Below are 18,270 nucleotides of genomic sequence, written 5' to 3'. Positions count from 1 at the left end.
GAGCAGTCATAAACATAGTGATAAAAAGGATGTGCTTTAGCACACTTCTGATACACATTTCACATGCACAGTATACAAGTGGAGAGTCCAAATATCCCAAATGAGTCCAAAAAATACCAGAAGATGGGTTTATAAAGAGCAAATACGTATGACTTTCTCCTCCTTTTTCCTCATTTTCTCATATTTGATGTTGAAGGTTGAAGTGAGTCATATTCCTCACAGCCAAGGTTAAGAAGTTTGCATCCCCTAATCACATTGTAGTATCTTTATGAAAAATACCAAAGAGGGGAAAAAGGTGATGAGCAAAAATTGTGCAAGTGATGACCTATGAGAGTGCTATGAAATACAAAACTGAAGACAGTTTACACCTTGCTTGCTCCAAAACCCCTCTGAAGCCAATGCAAGTGTCATTGGAGTTCAGCTCAGGGTCAAATCTCAGACATATATCAATGGCAAAACTACCCAGGTTATCTATCACCATCCCTCTACTTTCTGTCTTTTTTTTCTATCTCTTCTTTCACTTTGCTCATTTTAAGAGATTTCATCAATTACCTCAGAGCCTCATAAGAACAAATAAATGGTACAAATCCAAGCTGAGCATGATATAACAAAGAACCAACAGAAAGATGGCAAAAATACAGGATAGGACAGCACAGTTGTAGAGATACTCTGATACTCTGGTACACTAAAGGTTAAATCGATTTTTTCACTCCTTTCTCTTTTACTCTCATATAGGAATCAGATTTCAAAAGCATCTAAACAGAGTGGGGAGTTGACTTTAAAAACAAACTGAAGGAGGTAATTTGAAATACAAAGGGTGTACAAAAAATACGGAACCATTGGAAGGGGATGTATCCATATCTGGGCAAGACTGTTGAATGAAGTCCTTCATATAAAGTCAGTAATATATATCAACTTAGAACAGCAAGAGATATCCTGAGGTTGTTAGAGTTTATCCCTCTATGCAGAGCACTGCCAACTTCAAAGTAATATTAGGTTTCTCAAGGCATTGCCCACGGAAGTTTTGAAAATCCACCAGGAAGGAAAATTAACAGTCACTCTGGACAACTGTTCCAGTGTTTGACCACCCGTACCATGAAGAGTTTATACCTCACATTTAATTGAAATTTCCCTTGCTGCAACATCTATTTGCCCCTCTTGTCCTTACACTGTGCATGTCCATTAAGAGTCTGGCTCCATCTGGCTGTAATGACCCATTAAGCAGCTGAGGACGGCAATTAGCTCTGTTCTCCTCTGAGCTTCCTCTTCTTCAGGCTGAACAAATTCAAGTCTCTTCAGTGTCTCCTTGTGCATCATATGCTTCAGTATCCTGCCCATCTTTGTGCCATCCTCTGGACATACTCCAGTTTGCCTTTGTCCTTCTTATACTGGAGTGGGAGTGGGACAAGGACTAGAACTGGGCCCCACTCCAATTGCAGCACCTGAAGTGCCAAAAAGAGGGGAATGATCCCTAAATTTAACTTATTAGTTGTACCGATGCAGTCCAGTGTGCATTCAGCTTTCATTGCTGCAGATACACTTCTAAAGTCCTAATAAGAGTGCATTCAAACACAAAAAGACTGTGATACACAGCTAAAGGTTTGATCTGGTCCAGTCCCAAATATGTGGTGACCTCACATGTTAAATGAATACTTGAGGAGATTACAGAAGCAAATTCTGATGTGCCAGGCAGTATCTACCAATAGCTAGAAACCACAGCTCAAGGCCTGATTGGTTATATTTTTCCACTGTCCTGAGAAAGAATCCACTATGGGCTCCTTCTTAAATACAAGCTGGAGGAACAAAGTTTGTTAACAAGAGGACTGAGCTATCATCTGTAAGGATTTCTGTCTTGACCAGTCTTTTCAGATCTGATGACATTTCTAAATATATCTGCATATCTCAGGAGCAGAGATTTCATATATTTCTGAAGGCATCAGAAATGCTGCCTTCAAAAGAGAGTGAGTAAATACCCACGAAATACAAATTTAGTGTGAAACACTAAATCTGATTTTAAGAAATTAAACTGAAATCTGTTTATGGTATATAGCATTTGTTGCCAAACAAATAAGTGTTAATAAAACTAATCTGGAGAAATTTAAAAGTGAATTTACAGAAAATATCCTTTCTTTTCCATCTTGAACATTCTCAGGAAAAAAAAAAAGTCTGTTGCGGTAATGACTTCAAACACTTCCATCTCACTGTATATACAAATGTGACCTCTATCATAACCATTACAAAGGCACAAAGAGCTCATTGCAGGACTCAGACCTAAGCTCAAAATAATGAGTGCTTAATTTCAGCTTTTACAATAGAAATTAAAGATTTATTTGGGGCAATAGAAACTTTCTAGTGAGCTAAATGGAAAAAAAAAGTGTTTGATGTATTCTGTAAAACAACTATTAACTTCAGCTTCAAGCTTTTAACTTGTTCTGGTGAAGTACTAATCCTCACCTGTGGAAAGCCCCTAGGCTAGAACAAAGTGTAAAATTGAGCACATCTGGAAACTTTTTATTCATGGTTTTCCATAGTGAACATTTTCTTATCAACATCCATAAACAAAATCAACCAAAATTCCAGTTGCAACTAAATGAACATTAATCAGAACTATAGATAAATCCATCAGCAAAAGGTTGTAGAATTGGAATAAAGACATAGGAGTTGAGAGTGCAAAAAATATTTCATTAAGCTAAAATTGAGATATGAAACTCAATGACTGAAAAATAGTCTGATCTTTCTACAGAAGCCTTCATTAATTCAACTTTTAATAGCCAAAAGCAAAGTTCTAACAGCAGATTTAAAAATCACTATTTCTTTTCAACTGTATGACTCCCCTTGCTTTCTTCAGTGCCTCATATACAGAGCAACGTGTGCCTCTTCCAGCCAGCATCACCTTTTATATTACTGCAGCAAGCTGGCTTCCACTGCCAGTGATTTGACCTTCACTTCCTTTATGCTTTTGTAATGGTCTGGTGATTTCTTTAATAGCTGGCTACAAGGCAGCCCAGATCTGCAGTATTAGGAGTGTATGCACAAGCATTGAAAGGTCAAAATACAAACTGTTAACATGCACTATGCCATTGTTGTAACTGCTAAGTATCACAGATCTCTATATGTTGCTTAGAAACTTCAGGGAACCTGAAGTGCAAACACCAAAACTCACATGGGATGCTTTTGCCTGATTTTTAAAACATCACCAAAACTGGAATCTCAGCACAAGCCTTGCAAGTATTTCAGACACCATTATTAAGATATTAAAACCCTCATAAAATTCTCAAGATTAAATCAATGTATAATATGCTCAGCTAATTAAGTACAAATCACTGGCATTATCATCACTGGAGCAAACTTCCATTGAGCAATCTAGCCTAAGGGCAGGCTACTGCTATTAGTCCCATCTGAATGTTATTGCCTTTTGGAAAATAAACGTTTTGTTGTGTCAAACATAAGATGGAGTTGTATAACTACAGGTCACTTTTGAGAGAATGAAAAAGCAGAAGTCCAGAAAATACACCAGTTCATATTAAATGCCCATAATTTCTCAGATTAGTTAACTGAGTCTAAAGCAGTAAAAGTTTCTCCCTATTCTTTAGAACTACCTTTTTTCCCTTTCCAAATGCATTAAATAAAATTTCTATTGAAACTGTCTCTTTCAAGTTTGGAATAATAAGCAGTGTTCTCTACTTTCTAACAAGATACTGAAAGCAAGTTTACATGAAAAATCACAAATTGAGTAGTTTCTCTTTATGAACAAGTGTTCAAAGTCTATGCCAAGAAATTGCCACCCTTGGTTTGTTTTCCTGACACAATATTTAATGTGGAAAAAATTGCTTCAATCAGGAGAAGTTTGTTGTCAATGTAGCCTTTTCTCTTAGATGACCATACTAAACACTGCTGACTGACCCCTAAACAGTCACCTAAGTAAGGTTATCTGCAGGACTGGCCATGAATTTAGAAATTATAAACACACACACTATGTGCTTTCCACAACTTTACTGGCCTCCATCAAATTATTTGCAAGATGTAACTAAGGGACAAATTTCTGAAAATTTAAAACTAAGGACATTTTTATTAACAAGGAGATAATACTGAATTACTTGCAGGAGACAAGTAATGAAAAAGTTATGATCCAGCTTTTAACAGTCAAATGATAAATAATTATACACATTAGTCATAAATAAATGTCATAAATGACTGAATTACTAATCAACAGAAAACAGACACATACAGGTGTGAAATGAGTTGTCTGTCCAATTTAATACTTCACCCTTAGGAAAAAAAAGCACAGCATGATTTATCATAGTTATTTTTCAGCACTATTTATCTAAGTTTTCTTATTTAAAACATTTTAGTTATTGGATGATATAATTAGACAACTGCTGTTTGACTTCAAAACCTGTTGTATCTCGGGAGCAGTTGAAAAGCAGAAAACTAAGATGGAGTCTAAACATAATGTAGGAAGTTTTACAGTATAAATTATACAGCCTAGCTTCATGATTTCCATAGTAATCCAGCAAAAATTAATCTAATATCTAAACTACCCAAAGGAATCTAAATGCTTTGAGAATATTCATAAAAACTTTCTATACATATTTTTTATTTTTTCATGTTCTGAAGGCATATAAGATTTTCTCTAGGGTTGTAATTTTAGTTCTATCTAGTTCCATAGCATTAAAAAAAATAATTAATCAAATGATTTTTCACAACAATAAAATAAATTCTGGATGGGAAATTACATGCTTTCACATAATTAGATGGGATGCAAAACCTACAAAAACAAACACCTAAATAATAACACTGATTTCAGCAGAACAAAGTACTCTTTTATACATTTTTCTAAAATGTGCTTGCTTTGGAATTGGCCCCGATTAGGAGATCCTTAAATACTCACACAATAAAGAAAAGGAATTTAAGGATATCTATTCCATCCTCTCTACCTTATTTTCTATCAATTAAGAGAGATCATTATACACACACATACACATATATATATATATATATATAATGGCAATGCAGCATGAATAAATTAATAACATCGTAAAAGGCAAGTATGTATGTGAAAAAATTAAATTAAATTTGAGAGGGGAGAAGAAGTAATCTCTGAAACAAAGCCTTGGGTAAATCCCCAAGCTAGTTTTGTCTCATACTGCAGGCACTGAATGCAATGCTTACAATTACCATGCCAGTGATATTTCTTTTAATTAAGCAGAAAAATGGAGATTAAATGGCATCTTGCTATTGAAAAAATAATTAAATACAAACTGGTAGCCCTGAGAAAATTCAGGTGTTTTTGAAACTGTTCTTCAGTTTGTTCTTCTAGCTAACTAGAAGGCCAAACTCTGCTTTTAAAAACTCCTTTGAAAAGGATACTACTATTGCTGATGCACAAGATCTAACGTTGCAATAAACCTGTACTCTATGGTTTCATTTCCTTGCCATGATATCTTAGTTCCACTGCTCAAACTAACAACTTACAAGGCTTATGCTTATATGAAACATTTTTTCCACAGTTTATATAGTTGTCATGGTAGGTCTCTGTACTGTAATAGCTTAACAGCTCCAAAAATCCAATTCAGCTAATTTGGAAATAAGAGTCTATCATGAAAGACAGATTTTCCTATATAGAGTCTAGGAAAAGAGACACAAATGTACAAATAGGAAAAAAGGATAAGAATGAATTTTGTGAGACAGACCTTGGTAACAAGAATCTAGAAGTAAAGAGATCAACTCACAAAATAATCATATTTTTCACCAAGGAAGGTAACAAGTATCAGGAAGTAACAAGCATCACAGAATCTAAGAGCAAGGCTTAAAAAGTATCTACATCAAAATGATATATAGAAATATTGAGAAGATGAGAAAGAGAATCAACAGATCCAGAGAAAGAAGAAAAGATATATATGAGAACTCATTGTTGGTTTGGGTGTTTTCTAATGCTGTAAGCATTGATATTGGAAACATCTGCAGATATTCACATATGCATAGCCATAAAAGACTGTTCAGTTCATGTTTATTGAAACACTGAAGCTCTTTGGAAGTGCTACTAACTTCATGTGAATTCCCTGGAGAGAGTACAAGTACAGAATAGCTAAATGAAAAACTCATTCACAGTAGGAGCCTGGTCTAATTGTGGGATATGCAGCATCAATACTGTATATGAAAATTGAGAGAAGTGTGACTCAGATGTTTATTTTTTGAAAGATGGGGAACTTAAAATACACAACAGTAGGAAGTGAAAGATCAGGATCTCGGTGTATATGAGCATTGCTCAGCCAAAATCAAAGAAATCTCAGGGTTTTTTACCAATTATTTGGCCCAAGATCTTCCAGTCTGTGGGTAGTAACACAACTGGAGACAGAGACAGTAATTAAGAGAATGCAATCGGATTCAAAAGGTTTTCCATTATTTTTTGTGACTGGATGAGCAGATGGCAAATGCAGCTTAACACAGAAAAAAATGTGAGATAATTAGCAGGGAAACCAAACACCAAGTTAGAGAATATGTACTAAATGGAAATCTCATCTAGGAAGCTAATCAAGAGAAGAATTTGGGGGTTATTATGAAAAATAATTAAAACCATCAAATAATTTCACAGCTGCTGGAAAAGAAGGCAAAGATGACAGCAGGTTACATTAATAGATAGATACACCACAAAGTAAAGCACTATCATTAGTGTTCAAGGCATTTGTTAAAAAACATCTAGAATACTCCACCTGTCTCTGGCAGGCAGTGTGCAGCAAGGCAGTGCATTACTGATAAAAATTTGGTGTGCTAGTGGTACTCCCCAAACACCAGACTTCTAAGGCTGTTGAGAGTGAGCCTCTCCCAGTCTCATTCATGATGTGACAAACTCCGCCCAAAACTAGGTAGGATATTTTTGATATATTTGATATATTGCTGGCAATATCATTTACATTATAACACTTGTCTTTATTCCTGCTGTTTACCTCCTTGAAATATTTATAGAAAGCAATTATATCCCTTCCTGGCCTTCCACTTGCTACATAAAACTTGTCAAACCATTATATTTTCTTTTTTAAAGTAAGCATTCCTGTTTCTTGGTCACCATAGAAGCCCTATAAGCTCAATTGCTCACTTCTATTCCAGCTCAGATTTCTGCGCGAGCTGTCTCTTTGCTGGCAGAAATCACTTCTGACATCAATATCTATTTTAGCAAGAAAGGAGCCCAAGGCAAGGGACATGTTCAGCTGTCACAGTAGCCAACAAGTTGGTCCAAATGACTACTGGGAACAACTCCAGAAGGTAAGGGCAACGCATCAGCTCAGACCTACCCATGTAAATCAAAGTACCCGGACCTGGCTAAGAAAAAAGGTAGATGTGCATGGAGCTCAGGTGTGACCCACGGGACAAGTGGAGGTGGAAGGAGTTGGAATCAGAGGACTGGGAGTTTCTGGGTTGAACAGGGAGTCTGGGGTAGAAACTAGGACCAAGACCGGGGGCAGGGCTTAGAGGGAGTAGAGTCACTGCAGGAGAGAAGATATATGACTACGGTCATGGGTAGGGGAGTCAATTGAGAGATCAGACAAGGGTGTATTGTAGGTATGTCCACGTGGGCTGGGAAGAACAAGGCAACTTTAGAGAAAATTCAGAAATACTGGGGAGGTTCTAGAACAGTGTTGGTGCCATTAATTTGGACTCCATTTGTGGACAAGGATACACACATGAAAGCTGCTCTCTTGCTCCCACTTCATTCTCCTTTCACATTTTGTTTCAATACGGAGATTAAATACATGGGACTGAACTGTCCATCCATCTGGCAGTTCTCTGGCTCTCCTATGCACTATTCTCACCACCTTTGCCCCCTGTTCTGCATTTCAACAGGGAACTCGACACCTAGAAGACAAGTTGTTAAGAGATCTGAGAATATTGGCAACTGGAAAGAGGAAACAAAAACCCAGCATAAGACCCCCATTGGAAAGACAGCCATACAAACTCAGCAACTATCAGACTCATTCGATCTCTCAATCAGCACACGTATTATGTTGAAATCAGCTATTATACAAGCTGCTCCTTCCCCAGCAGCTGGGATTTAGGGGACATGGGAGAGAGCCAAGCATACTGTGAACAGGGAGGCTTAGCAGATGTTACAGAGGAAGTAAAGATATTTCTTGGGATGGGAGGAAGGTTATTTATAAGGAAAAAGAGGAGAGAGAACTAGGCTACTGCAACACAGGAACATAGGTCATGAATCTATAAGACAGATTCATTAGTTCCAGCATTAATTAAACAACTTGGTTGCTTTTCAAACACAATGTAGTATTGAAACATTCAGCATAAACCTAATTTTGAATTAGTAAATTACAAGTCACCAAAGCCATTACTTTCAGCAGAAGAATTTTAATACAATGGTTGATATATATACCAGGTATTACTTACAGTTTGCTCAAAGAATAGAACATATAAATGTTGTCTTTGATTGTATCCCTTAAGTTTGCAGAGAATTAGTGATCTCAAAGTACTTTTTAACCCATACTGAAAAAGTATACCAAACTGAACAGAGAATCTCTAAATTACTGTTCTTAGAACATTTCCCTAGAGCTTAACTGTCCTTTGGAGTACTTTCAACCCATATCTACAAGAAAAAATAAGATCTTTACTGTGCATTTTTGTATGCAAACTATATCTTGTTCCTTTACCTTCTTCCTCTTTTCTACCTGGTTAGGTGGAAAACATGCAGTCTTACCTTCATATGACAATACAATCATAAATTTACCTTTACTGAGTAAAATGGTACTTTGCTTCTGTTATTGTCAGTCATCTGATTAGTACTTCACTGGAGCAATAGGAATGAACCTGCTTCTGAGACAGATTTCATCCACATGATGCTTCCAGGTTCATATACTTGCATGGAATCACATTGTCATTTTTTGGGGGGAATAAATATAATATTTATTGTATAAATTAAGACTACTTTTAAAGTAACATTCTAATTCATTGATATCTCATGTACTTACTATCACTTACAAGGTAGGTTAGTTAATACAAATCATAATTTCTAACCAATGGTAGTTCATAGTTCCTGAGAAAACATATTCCAGCCATTTCAGCCAGTGAGTCAGCTTCATCTGGGGCCCAACTAATGTGCCTCTATGCAAATGCACACACCATGTAGAATAAACAAGAGGAGTTAGAAATGTGTGTGCACCTGCAGGGCTGTGATCTTATTGGCATCACATGGTGATGTAGTGGGATGGCTTTTGTGACTGGAATGTTGGAATGGAAGGATACAGGTTTTTTAGGAAGGACAGTCAAGGGAGACGAGGAGGGGGTATCACCGTTTGTGTCAATGACCAGTTCAGCATGAAGCTGAACCTGGGGATGGATGAGGAGCCAGTCAAGAATTTTGGGTTAGGATTAAAGGGGGGCAGGGATAGGTGACATTATAGGGGGGATCTCCTACAGGACACCCAACGAGGAAGACCAAGTAGATGAGGCGTTCTATACACAGATAGGAGCAGAGCCATATTCACAAGCCCTGGTCTTCGTGGAGTACTTCAACCACATCGATACCTGTTGAAGCAACAACACAGCAGGGCACAAGAAAACCTGGAGGTTCCTGGAATGTGCAGATGGTAACAACCTTTCACAAATGATAGAGAAGACAGTGAGAAGAGCTGCTGTGCTGGAACTTGTTCTCACCAAGAAGAAGGGGCTGGTGGGGAATGTGAATCTCAAGGGCAGCTTTGGATGCAGTGACCATGACATGGTTCACTTCAAGATCCTTAGGACAGTGAGAAGGGTACACAGTAAGCTCACTACCCTGGACTTCAGGACAGCAGACTTTGGCCTCTTCAGTGATCTGCTTGGTAGAGTATGGATACCAAGGGATGAAGCACTGAAGGGAAGAAGGGCCCAAAAAACTGCTTAATATTCAAGGATCACCTCTTCCAAGCTCAGTAGGGATACATCTCAACAAAGAGGAAGTCAGGCAAAAATACCAAGACGCCTGCGTGGGTGAACAAGGAACTCATGGATAAACTCAAACACAAAAAGGAAGCATACAGAGGATGGAAGCAGGGACAGGTAGTCTGGGACGAATACAAAAAAACTGTCTGAGCAGCCAGGGCTCAGTTAAGGAAGCTAAAGCCCTGATAGGATTAAATCTGGCAAGTGAGGACAAGAAGAAAAGCTTCTATAGGTACACTGGTGATAAAAGGGAGACTATGGAAAATGTGGGTCCTCTCAGTAAGAATACAGGACATGGAGAAGGCTGAAGTATTCAATTCTTTTTTTGCCTCAGTCTTCACCAGCAAGTGCTCCAGCCATATTGCTTGAGCCACAGAAGGTAAAGGCAAGGACTGGAAGAACGAAGAACTGCACACTGTAGGAGAAGATCAGGCTCGAGACCATCTAAGAAACCTGAAAGTGCATAAGTCCATGGGACCTGATGAGATGGATCTGTGGGCCTGATAGTGTTACATCATTGGTGGATGAGGGAAGAGCGACTGATGTTATCTAACTGAACTTGTACAAAACATTTGATACTGTCCCACATGACATCCTTATCTCTAAACCAGAGAGACATGGATTTGATAGAAGGGTCACTTGGTAGACGCAACAAGTGATATTCTTCAAGGTTTGGTATGGGGACTGGTGCTATTTAATGTCTTTGTTGGGTGTGGACAATGGATTGAGTGTACCCTCAACAAGTTTGGACGCTGCAATTAGCTCATTTGGTTAGAGCATGGTGCTAACATCAAGGTCTCAGGTTCAATTCCTTAGGATTCAGTGATCCTTGCAGGTCCCTTCCAACTCAGAATATTCCATGAAATCCATGAAGCTTGCTGATGACACCAAGTTGTGTGGTGCAATCCACACACTGGAGGGAAGGGATGTCATCCAGAGGGACTTTCGAAGACTTGAGAGGTGGTCCCGTGCGAACCTCATGAAGCTCAACAAGGTCCTGCACCTGGGTTGGGGCAATCTCAAGCACAAACACAGGTGGGATGGAGAATGTATTAAGACCAGTCGTGAGGAGAAGGACTTGGGCATGTTGGTAGACAAGAAGCTCAACATGACCCAGCAATGTCCATCTGCAGCCCCAAAAGTCAGCTGTATCCTGGGCTGCATCAAAAGAACTGTGGCCATCAGCTCAGAGGAGGCGATTCTCCCCCTCTACTCCACTCTCATGAGACCCTACCTGGAGTGCTCTGTCCAGCTCTTGGGCCCCCAATATAGGAAAGACAGGAACATGTGGAACAAGTCAAGAGGAGGGCCACAAAGACGATCAGAGGTCTGGAGCACCTTTCCTATTAAGACAGGCTGAGAGAGCTGGGATTGCTCAACCTGGAGAAGAGACTGGTTGAAAAATCTACCCTTGAAAGAGAGTAGGTTTTGATTAGATATTAGGAAGAAACTCTTTACTGTGAGGGTGGTGAGGCACTGAAACAGGTTGCCCAGAGAAGCTGGAAGTGTTCAGTGGATGTGGCTTTAAGCAATCTGGTCTACTGGAAAGTGTCCCTACCCATGGCAGGGTGTTTGGAACTAGATGATCTTTAAGGTCCTTTCCAACCCAAACCATTCTATGATTCTATGATAAGAACAAGTATACCATGGAGAAAAACCCCATTCAGGAAACCTGTTCCATAAGAGCATGTATACAAGGAAGGACCATCTAAAATTTATTCAAGCCACACCAGTTTGTGCAGTTCAATGTCTGTTACAAAGAAAAGCATTCCAGCATAGCACAACTCTGAAACATGGCTAAACTACCCTGGTACAGAAATTGTTCTTTTTCATTATGTAAAGGTCAGCAAATTCAGAATCTGGTAGTTTTCTTTATTTTTATTTATACTTTCCTCAGTCATGGCATATGTAATAAACATTCACAGAAATCAACTTTCAGTAAAGGTATCTGTCACAGACATACGGAAACCTGCAATATGTTAAATATTATTAAAGCAAATTCATGTTTTTACCATCCACCAAGAAGGTTCCTAAATATTAGAGATATTTTTATTATTGTTTGTGTTGCAACCTTGTTCTGTTACTTTTGTAAAGAATTTTCTCAGGCAGAAAATGAGAAGCAGGGAATGGACTTGTGCCGTTTTAATAAAAAAAAATAAACTGCAAAAGGCTGTTGCAATCTGTTATGTCTCCCCCTTTGGCCCTTAGTCTAGATAAGTGCTGGCTACTTTTCTGCTAGTCATTCAAAACTGTCACTATTTCTCTCACAAAATAGCAGTCAGCCAGTCTGGCTTAATATAAAATTTCACATAAAAAAGTGGTTGGATTTTCCTTTCTCTAAGAAGCTGGAGAAAAGGGCACTGTGTGCGAACAGTTAGGTATGTTTTACAAAACTCTGGTGCATTTAAAATCTAATCATAAAAGAGTGGAAGCACTTATAAAAACCTTTAAGCACAAAGCATTGTTTTGTCTCCAGTGGGTACCATCAAGCGCTTTTATTTTTTTATGTTGACAGTTTACTGTTCAACAAGTAGTTAGAGAAAGGACTGTGATTTTTCTGAATGTGAACAAGTGGCCATTGGGGATACAAATGTTATGCTCATGTGCATATGGGTCAGAATGCCCTAACATACATTTTCATAGAAAACTAAAAAAAAAAAAGTTTCAGTAAATGATACTTCACTGAAAACCTGTACATGAGCTAGGTAGGGCATGACAACATCTTAAGGGGAATACTGGAAAGCAAAATTCCTAAGCTTCCTGTTATCAGTGGTGGTTAATTGCTTCTAAATTCATAGACTAAATAAAGTAAAAACACAGGAGAGGCCTAAGAAATAAATGCTTCCAACACTTAATTTGGTCCAGGGAAGTAAAACAATAATGATTAATAGTTATATTAAAAATCATTATTAAAGTTACATAAGGGCTTCTTGCTGTTTGAATATAGGCTGGGTCTCAAATCTACCCACTTTGCCTCTGTCTTTAGTGCCATTTTTGCATTTCTGAAGGCACATGAAGAAAGCTGGTACGCTGTCTAGCAGCATATGTTTTAGGTAAGGTGGCTGGGAGGGCAGGTTCCAGAAAATTAACTTCACAATCCTATTTGCTGAAAAATCACACCCTTCTACAAGAGTAATCTTATTAAAATTATTTGTTTAATCTGTCATTATAAAAGCTAAAACAATACTGCTACAAATCATCTGAGAGCACATTAATATATTAGATTTCAGTAGCTGAGAAATAAAGAAGGTTTTTATAAAACAGAAATCATGATATTCAAGTTTTGTTAAAATGGCATAGAGAATGGTCATTAAATTATATTAGGCTTGTAGGAAAATTGATAGGTGCTATTGTATAAATTTCATAACCCCACCTCAGATTCCTGCTAGTTACCAGAGCATTACTGAACAAAAAATCTATTCATTCAAAATATTTCAAATTTAATATAACCTACTCACTTTCCCCTCCTCTGAAGTAAAGTATTCATGTAATGATCTTCCATTCACTGTTCATGCTATCTAGACTAAGAAAGTAGTTGTTCAAATACCTAGAGACGACAGCATAGGCAAGACAAATTTCCCCTGCCCTGTGCTTGCACTGTGCACACAGAATAACGGACTTGTAGAATCATTTAAGCTGGAAAAGACCTCTCATTATCAAGTCCAACTGTTAACCCAGGACTACACAGTTTCTCCCTTGTTCTAAAGTTCAGCACTGTATATGCCAGTACACAAACATACGCTATGTTTGGTGCTTCCAAAGAGAAATTATTCTAACTGAGCTACCCTTGCCTCCCATCACAGAATCCTAGAATCTTTTAAGCTGGAAATGACCTTTAGGATCATGCATTCCAACAGTTAATCTAACACTGCCAAGTCTCTAACCATGTTCCTAAGAGCCACATATACACATCCTTTAAATACTTTAAGGCATGGTGACTCCAGCACTTCTCTGAGTAGCCTGTTCCAAAGCTCGACAACCCTTTAGTTTAAGAAATTTTTCCTAATATTTAATTTAAACCTCCTCTGGTGCAACTTGAGGCCATTTCCTCTCACCCTATCCCTTGCTACTTGAAAGAAGAAACTGACTCCCACCCCACTCCAACCCCCTTTCAGGTAGTTGTAGAGAGCAATAAGGTCCACCCTGAGCCTCCTTTTTTCCAGTCTAAACAACCCCAGCTCCCTCAGCTGCTCCTCATCAGACTTGTGCTCCAGATCCTTCTCTGGCTTCATTGCCCTTCTCTGGACACGGTCCATCCCCTCAATGTCTTTCATGTAGTGAGGGGCCCAAAACTTAGCACAGGATTCCAGCTGTGGCCCCACCAGTGCTGAGTACAGGGGGACAATCACTGCCCTGGTCCTGCTGGGCCATACTATTGCTGATACAGGCCAGGATGTCACTGGCCTTCTTGGCCACCAGTACACACTGCTAGCTCACATTCAACTGCTATCGACCAGCACCCCCAGGTCCTTTTCCACTGGGCAGCTCTCCAGCCACTCTGCCCCCATCCTGTGGCACTGCATGGGATTGTTGGGACCCAAGACAGGACCCGGCACTTTGCCTTGTTTAACCTCATACAATTGACTTCAGCACATCAATCCAGCAAGTCCAGATCTGTCTGTAGAACCTTCCTAATCTCTACCAGATGAACCACCACCCAACTTTGTGTGACCTGCAAACTGACTGAGGGTGCACTTGATCCCATCACCCGGATCACTAATAAACACATTATACAGGACTGACCCTAATACTGAGCCCTGGGTAGCATCACTCATGACCAGCTGCCACCTGGATGTAACTCCATCTGCCACCACTCTCTGGGCTCAGCCATTTATCATTTTCTTTTACCTGGCAAACAGTGCACCTGTCCAAGGCATGAGCACTCAGTTTCTTCAAGAAAATACTGTGGGACATGGTGTCAAAGGCTTTACTAAAGTCCAGTCTCAAGATTATTTACTTCATGACCTTCCCCAGCACCAAGGTCAGACTGACAGGCCTGCAATTCCCTAGATTCTCCTTCCAATCCTTCTTATAGATGGGTGTCACGTTTGCAAGATTCCAATCCATGGGGACCTCCCCAGTTAGCCAGGGCTGCTGGTAAATGACTGCAAGTGGCTCCATGAGCTCTTCTGCCAGCTCCCTCAGTACCCCTTGGGTGGATCCCATTTAGCCCAACAGACTTGAGTCTGTCCAAGTTGTGTAGCAGGTCACCAGCCATTTCCTCTTGGAATATGGGGGTTTCATTCTGCTCCCCACCTCTGTCTTCCAGCCCTGGTAACCAGAGAACAACTGGCCTTACTAGAAGACTGAGGCAAAGAGAGCATTAAGTGCCTCAGCCTTTTCCTCACTGTTTCCCCTTGCATCAAATAAAGGATGGAGATTCTCCTCAGCTCTCCTTTCATTGAAGATGTATTTATAGAGGTGGCAAAGAGGAGCAAGGAGCTACACAAAGCAATCCAAGTTGCCCAAGCTTGGAAGGCATGAAGATCGAAAAGACTGTGACAGCAGCCACCACTGCCTCTCTCAGGTTGCAGATGATGCAGTAGAATCAGTTTTCTTTGATGCAAGGTATCACACCAAACCTATCATGCCAGACAAGTGCTTTTAACAACTGCAATTAAAAATATACCAGTCTCTAGAGAAATATATTTTTCTTCTTGCAAGTGCATTTTTCTGCTATTCTCTCACTTTCATTCCTCCCCCATATGACACAATCCTAAGGTCCAAAATGTAAAAATGAACTAGTGCCAGGCCTGACATTCAATATGTGGCAATTCCCACAGAGCTAGCAAATAGCACTTCATGTTACTGGGAAGTGAACATTCCTCAGAGGATCCTAGCATATGTCTCACAAAAAACTGAGATTTTTTTTTTTTTACTGCTATACAGAATGCCACCTTACATAATTTTAAGTCAGATCTTATATACTTATAAAGACATAGGAGTATTAAAAAAATTTGTAATAAGTTTAATCCTTATACTACAAATAATTTCAAAGAAGGAGGTTTTTTTTTGCATATGTAGTCTACAAAGAAATATAACCTCATGTTTATGGTACAAGTGTTCCATATAAAAATGTACTGACATTTCCTCATCAAAGTTGACATGAATATTCAGATATTTTATTCATAATATAACAATTTTTCTCATAGCTTTTCCCAACTATCATAGGAAGTTAACCAGCAAAAATGAGATGTTAATATAGATGGGAGAAACTGCATCTATAAAAATATCAAATCCATTTTTGTACATTGAAAAGGCAATGGTATATGAAGCTGTTGTGCTTAACTGTAGTGCACTCTGAGACAGCAAAGAAAAAGTAAAAAATATTTACTGTGTAAAATCAAAGACTAAAAAAGCAACTTTGTTTAAGTTAAACTACATCCTATCTTTTATTTTTCTACTTCACTAATAAATTTCAGGAAGTCTTACTTGTAACAGCAGAATTTGCTCTACCAAGTTGCAAAGAAAACAAGGAGAATTACTTGAATACCTACAGCTACTTGGAAAATTATTAGTGATTCATCCATGCTGATTGTTGTTTAGAGACAAACAGATAAAGAAGTCATAAAGGGTTAAGAGAAAAGCAACTCCAGTGGTGTATGAGTAGGGAATGTATTCTTTTAAGAGCTAAAAGAGAATGACTTGAAGTCAAACATGTTGGACTAGACAAGAAAATTTTATTTAGCCAATTGTTTTTATTTTTGTGAACACAGCACACTAGAGGACAGCAGAAAGTTTCAGCTGGGATCTGCACAATAACAGCTCTAGAGATGTGATATATACATACTACATTCTTTACCCAAATGAATGACACAAAGATTGCCTGTCATAAGTGAAGTCAGTGAACATTACATGGAAAAGACATCAGAACAAAGGAGATAATTTGCAGATGATGTTAGTTCTGTGAGAATAAGAGTGTTATTTTATCAGTGCAGAGTCAGAACAATAGAAATAATTTGCAGATAAAATTTGAAAAAAAGCAAGGGGAAAAGCGGTATTTTTATCACAGATAAAGTCTAAAGTTTGTGATGACTATGTTCCTGAAAGATTAGGATGATTCACTATGGAAAAAGGAAGCTAAATAAATAATTCATCTTCACCCGAAAACATGTCAGAGGAAATCCACGGGGATTTGAAATACATTGTTTCATAAGCAGGGGCTACAGAAGCATTTTCCATTTTTTATTTGTTTGGTTTGGTTTGGTTTTGTTTGTTTGATTGTTTGGAGTTTTGCTGGTTTGTTTTTGTTTTCAATTATGTCCTGACTCCTTACATACCTTTTACTGTATTCTAGGTTCTCTGTGTGCATGCAGTCCCTCATGTAGTAATTCCTTCCATTCCTCTTTCACCTATATTTCCCTAAGCTCATCCCAGTCTTTCTCTCAGGCTTCTTAACAGTTGCTGCCTGGCCACGTGCCAGTACTGTGCACTGACTGGCCCATGGGCACACACCTATTGCTTATGCAGCTGACTTTGGAGCTGAGACGGAGATCTTTCTGTCAATCAGATCAAATTTGTGTCTCTTTCCCTTCTCTAGTTGCCTAACTGTCGTTAAAAAAGCCACAAATCTCCACTACTTTGAGATCACTGAGTTCAGTTAAGAAGTTCGGTCCATTCTTATGGGAGTTTCCTCACTGGTGTTAGGGAGAGCATCCTGGTTCCCCCAGGCACTGAAGCCAGTCAGACTCCATCACAGACCCGGCAGCAAGAGATATGCTGTCCTGCCATAGACTGCACTGATCATGAACAAGCTGCTCAACAGATACTGCCAAACAGCTCCAAGTGATGACTTGCTTCACCTTTTACTCCTGTTTCCCCCCTCTTCCCAAGCTATTCCCATTTAGCACCCTCAATCCCTCCCAAATAAACTGCCCACTCTATTTTCCCTTTCCTCACTTGTGACACTAAACCTGCATTATATGGGAAAACTGTTGTTTAAACATGTCTTAAAATGGCTTTTGGTGGTCTCTTTGCAAACACGTGTTTCTTCTTCCCAAGACCCCCAGGGTAGTATTATCTCAGGAATGTCCTGGGAACATGTCCTGAGGTGTTTCATTGGACCTTGTTAACCCCTTCCTGTGATTGGGTGTTCCTGTAAGCCCCTTGAGACTTCTAATTGGTTACTTTGTGAATCCTCCTAAACCCTATAAATGTAACATCCCCAACAATAAACTCTCTCTTGCCTCCTCTCCACGCCCGGTGTGCTGTCTCTGTACCAGCCATGGAACCACGCGCGTGGGGTGAGGGGAGGGCACCTCTCCCCTCCAGGCTCGGGGCCTGAGAAACCCCTAGTGCTGGAGTTCCCTTTCCCCATCCCTCAAGACGTCGGAATGGTTCTTC

Source organism: Manacus vitellinus, unplaced genomic scaffold (genome assembly GCF_001715985.3).
Source record: "Manacus vitellinus isolate BGI_N305 unplaced genomic scaffold, ASM171598v3 scaffold_11_pilon, whole genome shotgun sequence".
NCBI lineage: Eukaryota > Metazoa > Chordata > Aves > Passeriformes > Pipridae > Manacus > Manacus vitellinus.
The sequence above is the reverse complement of the archived record's forward strand: the minus strand, read 5'-3'. Positions refer to the sequence as shown.